Source organism: Poecilia mexicana, unplaced genomic scaffold (assembly GCF_051168715.1).
Source record: "Poecilia mexicana isolate PSO_F unplaced genomic scaffold, ASM5116871v1 scaffold_8, whole genome shotgun sequence".
Classification (NCBI taxonomy): Eukaryota; Metazoa; Chordata; class Actinopteri; order Cyprinodontiformes; family Poeciliidae; genus Poecilia; species Poecilia mexicana.
Window position 1 is genome coordinate 14,854,019 of NW_028263377.1, and position 7,709 is coordinate 14,861,727.

Below are 7,709 nucleotides of genomic sequence, written 5' to 3' on the forward strand. Positions count from 1 at the left end.
TCAAGGAGAAACGTCCACCTAAGTTTGACCTGAAAGACAGGACGTCAGCTCGGATTTCTCCGTAGCCCACACACACATTTCGCAAACATAACTTGAACAACAGAAATAACCGAGTTCATTGATGATGTGAGCGCAGTTTTAATCTACATCAAGTGAATGCATCAACAGCCTGTTTTTTCCTCATCAACACGAGAGCAGGAGTACTGGGGTGGTGTAGGGAGACACCTAGTGGTCACGGTTGAGATTCGTTCCATTTCTTCAACATCCTCAGCTGATTTTGATTTTTTTTTTTTTTAATGCGTTTAAAGTCAACATTTACTCAAATGACAATGGATTTAACATAATTTTAGCTGTAATTGCTGCATCACAACAAGCTGGATCTGTATTTTTGTGTTATTTAAGGATTCGGAATTTGTGCATTACGTCTGAAAGTCATTAACAGCCTATAAAGAAAAAGGCAAAGACATTTAAAAACGTATGCACACCAGAGGCACATAAAAGAAAGGACACCGTCACCATGATGGAGTAGCTTGTTGGACAAGCAAAATATTTTTCTTTTTTTAATAATTCATCAGCCTGAATCAGCTTTATGGAACAATTTTGAAGATTTTTACTTAATTAGGTTATTCAGCCTTTAAAAAAAATCCTTTGGTGACAGCAGCCCTCAATCTTTAGTGTTTGAGGGGTTTAAGTGTCTCAATTTGAAGCCAATTCAATAATTTCTAGCGCTTCTTAAATATTAAATTGACATGACACCAATAAATTCACATGAAATGTTTGAAAATATATAATCAAGCAGTAGCCTTTTTCAGTGGATGCAACACTGAGCACAGATGGCAAGCAAATAAATAAATAAGATCAAGTAATTGGGAAGTTAGTGGTGCTATGGTGGGTTTATGTGCAGGTGAGTTAAGCTCAGATCCTCATACCGGATCCGGCCCGGCTCCACTGACTCTTAAACCGTTTGGGCACAGAGCAGAGTTTTTATCTGACGTGTTATTAACCTCGTAACTTTTTAAATGCAAATACAGCTAAGAAAATAAAAAAAAAATAATAATAATTGGTGCTGCACCACTCACTGCAGTAGAGGATTTTACTCACATAGCAGGTGCTTGGCCTTTTATGAGGCTCCAGGAGCCGCTTCTAGCTCTCAGAGATTATTAAACAGTTTGTTACACATCAAAGCACTCGGGACCCCCTGCTGCTGGACTCAAAGGCCACCAGGCCAATCGGCTCTCAGCTGCTCCGGTAACTATCCTTTAATGAAGTTCATGAAGCCCCTTCTTCCAACAGCAAGGCGGTTGGGCTGGGCTAGCAGCTGGGAAAGCAGCTCAGACCTCCACTCTGCTTCAGCTCTTTGAGCAGAACCTATATGGTCACTGAAAAGAGGGCCATTTTAAAACGTAAACATGTCTGAGTATGCATCCAATCAGCAGTAAAGAAGTGACTTAAAAGTCTTCTGGAGTGACTGGAAACTGGACTCTGCTATAAGTGACAAGTGGACAGGTCTCATCGGGACGATTTCAGACATCTCTTTTTGCTTCAACACTTTTTCACATCTTATGCCGGCTGACCAGTCGGCAGTCTTGACTGTGTAAAAGTAGATATTAGTGTGTGCAACGTGCTTTCTCTTCCCCATACAGACCTTCCTTTGTTGCGTGTAACCTTTTGATCTAAGTGTAAAAAGGGCCTTGGGTAGGCCAACGAGTTACAGAAGGGAGTTTATGCTAAAAGAGGCAGAGGAGGGGGAGAGTTGCCACCTTTTCATGTCAGCGCTCCTCCCGTTCGGCTTTATAACGAATGTCAGCGATGATAACAAAGTCTCATTTGCATATCATAATCCCCCATCTCTCGACCTTCTGATCAGGTGTACTTGGAAGCACGGCTGTGTTCTCTCAAAAAGAGGCAGCGATAGGGAGCAATAGGAGAGGAGTGGGGGGGGAGGCAAAAAAAAACTCAGCTCACTTTGAAAGCTGTTTGAAGTTCGCTGCCAGAGTTCAAATAGCAGTAAAACATGTGCATGACATTGAGTGGCTGATTTGTATAAAAAAGAAGAAAGGCGGAGGGATGAAGGGATGAAAGGAGGTCAGGGAGGGGAGACTGAGGGAACTTCTGGGAGCTAGGAAGGCCAAAAGCCTTTGGATCTTGTGTCACTACACATGTAGAAGAGAGGGCGGTTTTATATTCAACCTTTGAACTTGATGCCCCTTGAACTTGCTCACATTTTTGCATCGTTACAACCTCAAACTTCTATCTCCTTTGCTGGGTTTTTAAGTCACAGATCAACCCAAAATGGAGTGAAATTGTGCAGTCATTATGAAAGAATGGCATCAGGAGATCTTTTGTCATTAGAAGACAGGTTTGCTGATTGCCATAGAACCAAAAGGAAGAAGTCACAGAAGACGGAAGTCGAACGTTTTGGCCATCATGCAAGCTGCAACCTTTGGCAGAAAAATAACACCGTAATTCAACATTGTATTCTCACTGTGAAACACGGTGGTGGCAGCCTCATGATATGGGATGTATTTCGGGCTTTATGGGAAAACCGATGGTGCTAAATACAGAGCAGACCTGTTAGTGGCCGCAAAAGACGCGAGACTAAAGCAAAGGTCAAAGACCTGCCAAAAATACTAGAAGTGAAGTGGAGGCTTAGATCAAGATGGCCCAGTCAAAGTCTACACCCAAATTCATTTGAGAATTAATGCGGAATTTGAAATGTGGTGTTCATATAATCTCTCCCTCAGTCATAATTTACTTACTTTTTCAAAGAAGAATGTGCTAAAATGTATTTTCTAGATGTACAAAATGTGCAAAGCATTTCCAGTAAACTGCACGGCAGCTGAATTTGCAACCAAAGATGATTCACAAGATCTTATCTCACAGTGGGAGGAATGTATCCGTATGCAACACCTTCCTTATAAAGTACATTGCAGTTAGTGGTTGACTGGATGTATCTGTAAGGTGTTGAACTCTATTCGTCTAAGAAAAAAAATCACTTCGTCCTCACATTCCTCAATCTGCAAGGACGAAAGAACATTTTACTAATTCTGAAGATCAGAAAAGTTTTTTTTTTTTTTTTTTTAAATCTGTGGCTTCTGTCAGACACCTCTGCCACTAGATGCTTCAGGAGTAAAACAAAGAGGCTCGAGTTCATGGCAGCTCTCTGCAGAGGTCAAAGTATTTGAGAGTGAAAGTGAATGTTATTAGCGACTCCGCATGTCATGGCAACAGATCCAAAGGTCATGGACCACCCAGCTGTGCGTTCACACGTTTCATCATCTATATGCCACACTGATCAGAACTAACTGTTCACAAAAGAGCCAAACGTTTGGTTGGCTGTTAAAACACAACTTTGTGGCGTCTGACTGTACTTGGCTCAAACTGCAAGCCGTAGCCTTTTGGATTCTGAATCCTATAGTTGTAAAGACCAGGCATCCTTTCCCATGTGTGGAGAAGGCCTCCAGCAGAGCTGCCGCTGCTCTTCAACGTTCTCATAGTCCTCCGTTTGGCCAGAGTTGTAAAGCCAGGCCCTGGGAGTCACTCGCCTCCGCTCTGATCCACTCGGCTCAGCTCTGCAGTGGACGCGGTCGCCACTCCAGCTCCTTTATCCCAGTTACCTCACAACCAGGGCAGGCAAAGCCAGACTGACGGTCCCCCGCTGCCTTCTGAGCCCCTGTTTCATTTCCCTCCACAGCCGCCCACCGACCCTCTCAGCTTTTCAATCTTCGAAGCAATTAGAAGGAGATCCTTTTCCTTTGTTGTCTATCCGTGGAAAGAGAGAAAACGAAAGAATGAGGAAAAGAGAAAAAGGAGGGCCAAGCTGTTGTTGGTGGTGGAGCTCAGGCCTAGCCAGGAGCCACTTGTGAAGCTCTGGGTATTAGGACTCACATGGTTTGTTTGGAAAGGCTTCTCCAGGGGCCAAACTAGGATTACGTTGCAGATTGCGAGTTCCCATGGAAGAGGCCTGGACCAGTGAGGGGTTCAGTGGGTGGGTTTCAGGTTGGGGGCCATAGAGAACGTCTTTATGAGTTTGGGGTCTGTCTGAAAGGAGAGGGCCAACTCCCAGCATGTTAGCGCTCCATATTAGATGGACACAGAGAGGCTATTGAAGGTCCCCAGACATCCCCTTTATTTCTCTCCTTTTCTCTGCTCCCGTCTCTCTCTCTACTCTTGAAGCCTAATCTGTTTGTGAGGGAAGAAAGGAGTAAAAAGATTATCCTGGGAGCCGAAATAATTCAAGTGATCGGAATATAGTCTGTGAGTTGGACTATCGGCGGCCTTGGTTTGGTTTTCACCACACTGAAGGGCAACAACAACAACATGCTTTCAGCAACAGGGAAACTTACTCTTCATCTTTTTAATTTACCAAAATCATCTTTAAATGAACATTTTTGCATGTTAACTGCCTATAGATCTACTGGGACAATAGTAGAGTAGGTATTTTAATTTAAAAAAAAATGGCACAAACAAATCAAATGTAGATATATACAGATGCAGATCAGAGTTTGTTCTGCTTACACTCCGTTTACTACCAAAAACTCAGTTTAGAACGTTTGGACAATAAGCATTGCTCCAAATGCAAGGCAAACATAGAAGCATTTATGGTCAGTAGTCAAGATCCAAATATTTTTAACATCAGAAAAACATATTCAACCAAAATTATTTAGCATAGGTGGGGATAATAAAAACACAGACTGCCAGAAAACAACTAATGGTAAGGAAAAATGCAACAACAGCACTACATATGCTTGCAAAGTATATTTACCTGTGTGTGTGTGTGTGTGTGTGTGTGTGTGTGTGTGTGTGTGTGTGTGTGTGTGTGTGTGTGTGTGTGTAGAAACTATGAGAAGATATTCATTTAATTGGCCACTGGTCTGCATCCACAATCCTACCAAACACACTGATCAGCAATTTGTCACACCTTGTTTTCTTCTTCTGCTCTCTCCCATCCCTGGACCAGACCTCCAACCCCCGGTACCTCAGCTGAGTCTCTGCCGTCATCAGTGACGGCGCTCACCCAGGTCACAGGCTGCTCACCCTGCTGTGCTTTGGGAAGCTTTGTAGATCCGTTAAACCTCAGGCTAACAGACTCAGGCACAGCTTATTTCCCACAGAAAGACGAGCCTTGAGTTGACGTAATGACATGTTTTGGAATATGGTAATACATTCTTAATCAGTGGCACTGTTGTTTTTAGCTTCTCAGACTGTAAATTTAAGCTGATTGTTCTGCTAATTTTTATTTAGTCATCATTTTACCGTTGTATCATCAACATTTTTCTTTTTAATCTCGTTATTTGCAGTTGTGTGTACTGACTGTTTTCAAGTATTTTGCGTACTTTCTATGCACAGTAACAACGAAGGACATTTATCAACATTTAACTACATTTATCAAAGACATTTCTTCATTAGGTTGCATTATTTCTGAGCTCAACAGGAACATTACAGTAACAACACTAGGTGGCGCTGACAAAACCTCTAACATTTACTCTTGTTGAAGTGTAGCCAAATCATCACCTGGTGGCACTTTTAACGTCACTTTTTAGACGCCATGTGCTGCTGCTTCAATGAAATCTATTTATTTGTCCAAACATTTTGGATCATCATCCTGTTAGTCTCCATGGCGACTCATTTTCACATTACTGGTAGAGTCCATCAGCTCTCTACCATGCAAGGGCCTTTCAACAAATGCCCACAGCACCACAGATCCTCCACTGTGCTTAGCAAAGGACATGAGGTAGTTTTCCACATTTTTCATATTTTATTTCACTCTGAACTCAACTGGAGTGTTTGTTGCTGAACTCTTTGTTTACATACAAAAAGTTTGAGTGAAAATCTCAGTAGCACTTAGCAAACTCCAAGCATTTTGTTTCAAGATGATAGAAGAGAACAGATTTTTTTTTGTTGTGTAGCCAAGTTGTGTTTTTTTTCTTTTCTGTTTTTTTGTGGCTGGACTTTATTTAGACCAAAGAAATTGGATAAATGTTGCTTGCTGAACTCCTGTTTTCAACGTTTAAATTACTGCTTTAATTGAAGGACAAGTTTAGGTAAGTATGAATTTCAACACATTTCTTACTTAAAAGGCATTCCCATTCTTGTCTTTCCCAATCAGGCAACTCTGTGCTGCAATATATTTGGAGCAAGAGGTCATGGTCGACAAATAATACCATCAAAACATTAAAATAAAACTTCAGATACATGTAATGTAGCAGGGAGTTTTTGTGATGCCATGAGTTGTTGCACTAGTGATTCTGCAGAACAAAAGACAAAAATATTCTTCGCATATCGATTAACTAAGAACAAATGATACCAAGTATTAGGAAGTGCTGACAAATAAATAGGATGATACAAAATTCAGTAGCTCATTAACATCACATGAAAAGAACCTTGAACTATTTTAAAGCGCTGAGCAGCTTGAAGCTCTGGCCTTTGAATCAGCGTCATCGCTTCCCAGATGTCTCACACCCCTGACCCAGTTCTTCATCCTGTCCTTCAGCCTCTCCTGACACCTTTTAGCCGTCTCCCAACTCATCATTCACCATCTGCAAACCAAGCAACGCTGTTCCCTAGCAATGCATAAATACATAAATCTTGCGCCACGGCCAGTGTGTGTACGGGTGAAAGGGAGGGCGTTCGACAACATGCCGTTAATGGACCAACCGCCCCAAAAGTCGTTCCCTCTTTCATGTGTCTCCGCATCACAGATGCTTGGTGTTAACATACGACCATCCAGACTCTTTAACCCGTGTGCTCACACTCGCGCTTCATCCCTCTCAGAATCTGTCACCCTTGCTGGGGGGAGGCTTGGGGACAAAAAAACAAAAAAATCTGGGAGTCCAAGTCAGAGGTTGCGGTGCCAGACGGGCTCTTTGAACTGGCCAGCTGCCACTGAGCTGATGTGAGATACGACCAGAGGGCAGAGGTCAAAAAGCCTGGAAAAAGGAGTCAACTGACCTTGTCTCATTTGCTGTCTGTCTTGACCAAACTCGTATTTCATTAAATGTTTTTTTTTTTTTGTGATTTCAGCAATAACAAGTGAAAACACCACAAATGTAAATGAAACAAACTTTATGATATGATCTCATAATTAGGCAAAAATTTTATTTACTCCAACTCAGATTAGGATTTAAAAAGTTACAGATAGATTAGCCAACAGCTGGCTAACCATTAGGAAAGGCAAAGCAGACTTCTTTGTATAAAACATAATTCAACACACTTTCAAACAGATAAGACACATGAAATACATCAGTTACATTGAGATACACCTGAAAAAGAATCTCTAAAATGCCTATCTAAGCAAACTGTGAAAATGTTATTTGTTTGGCAAAAATACAGTGCGTATACTGTAAGCTGAATATTTTTAATGAAACTTGCAGAAGCATTTAAAGTCAACTGCAGGAGACCTGCAGAAATGTGAGAAATAATAAAGGAATAAGGGAAAATGAAAATATATTTAAAAAAAAAACTGTAGAAGAGGAGTGAAAATTTTCAGTCAATTCAAAAATCATCCCAAAGAGTATTAGAAAATCATGCAGAACATGTTTTACAGATCTAAACGGTAAAGTCACAACAGGAATGAGGGTTGGAAAAAGAGTTGGAATTAGGGCTGGTAGGAGGGTTGGAGTTAAGTTTATATTGTGAGCCTTCAGAGCTAGAGAGCCATTTGTTTTCTGAAGACTGAGGATAATGCAAGCAAAAACTTTAAGAGGGAT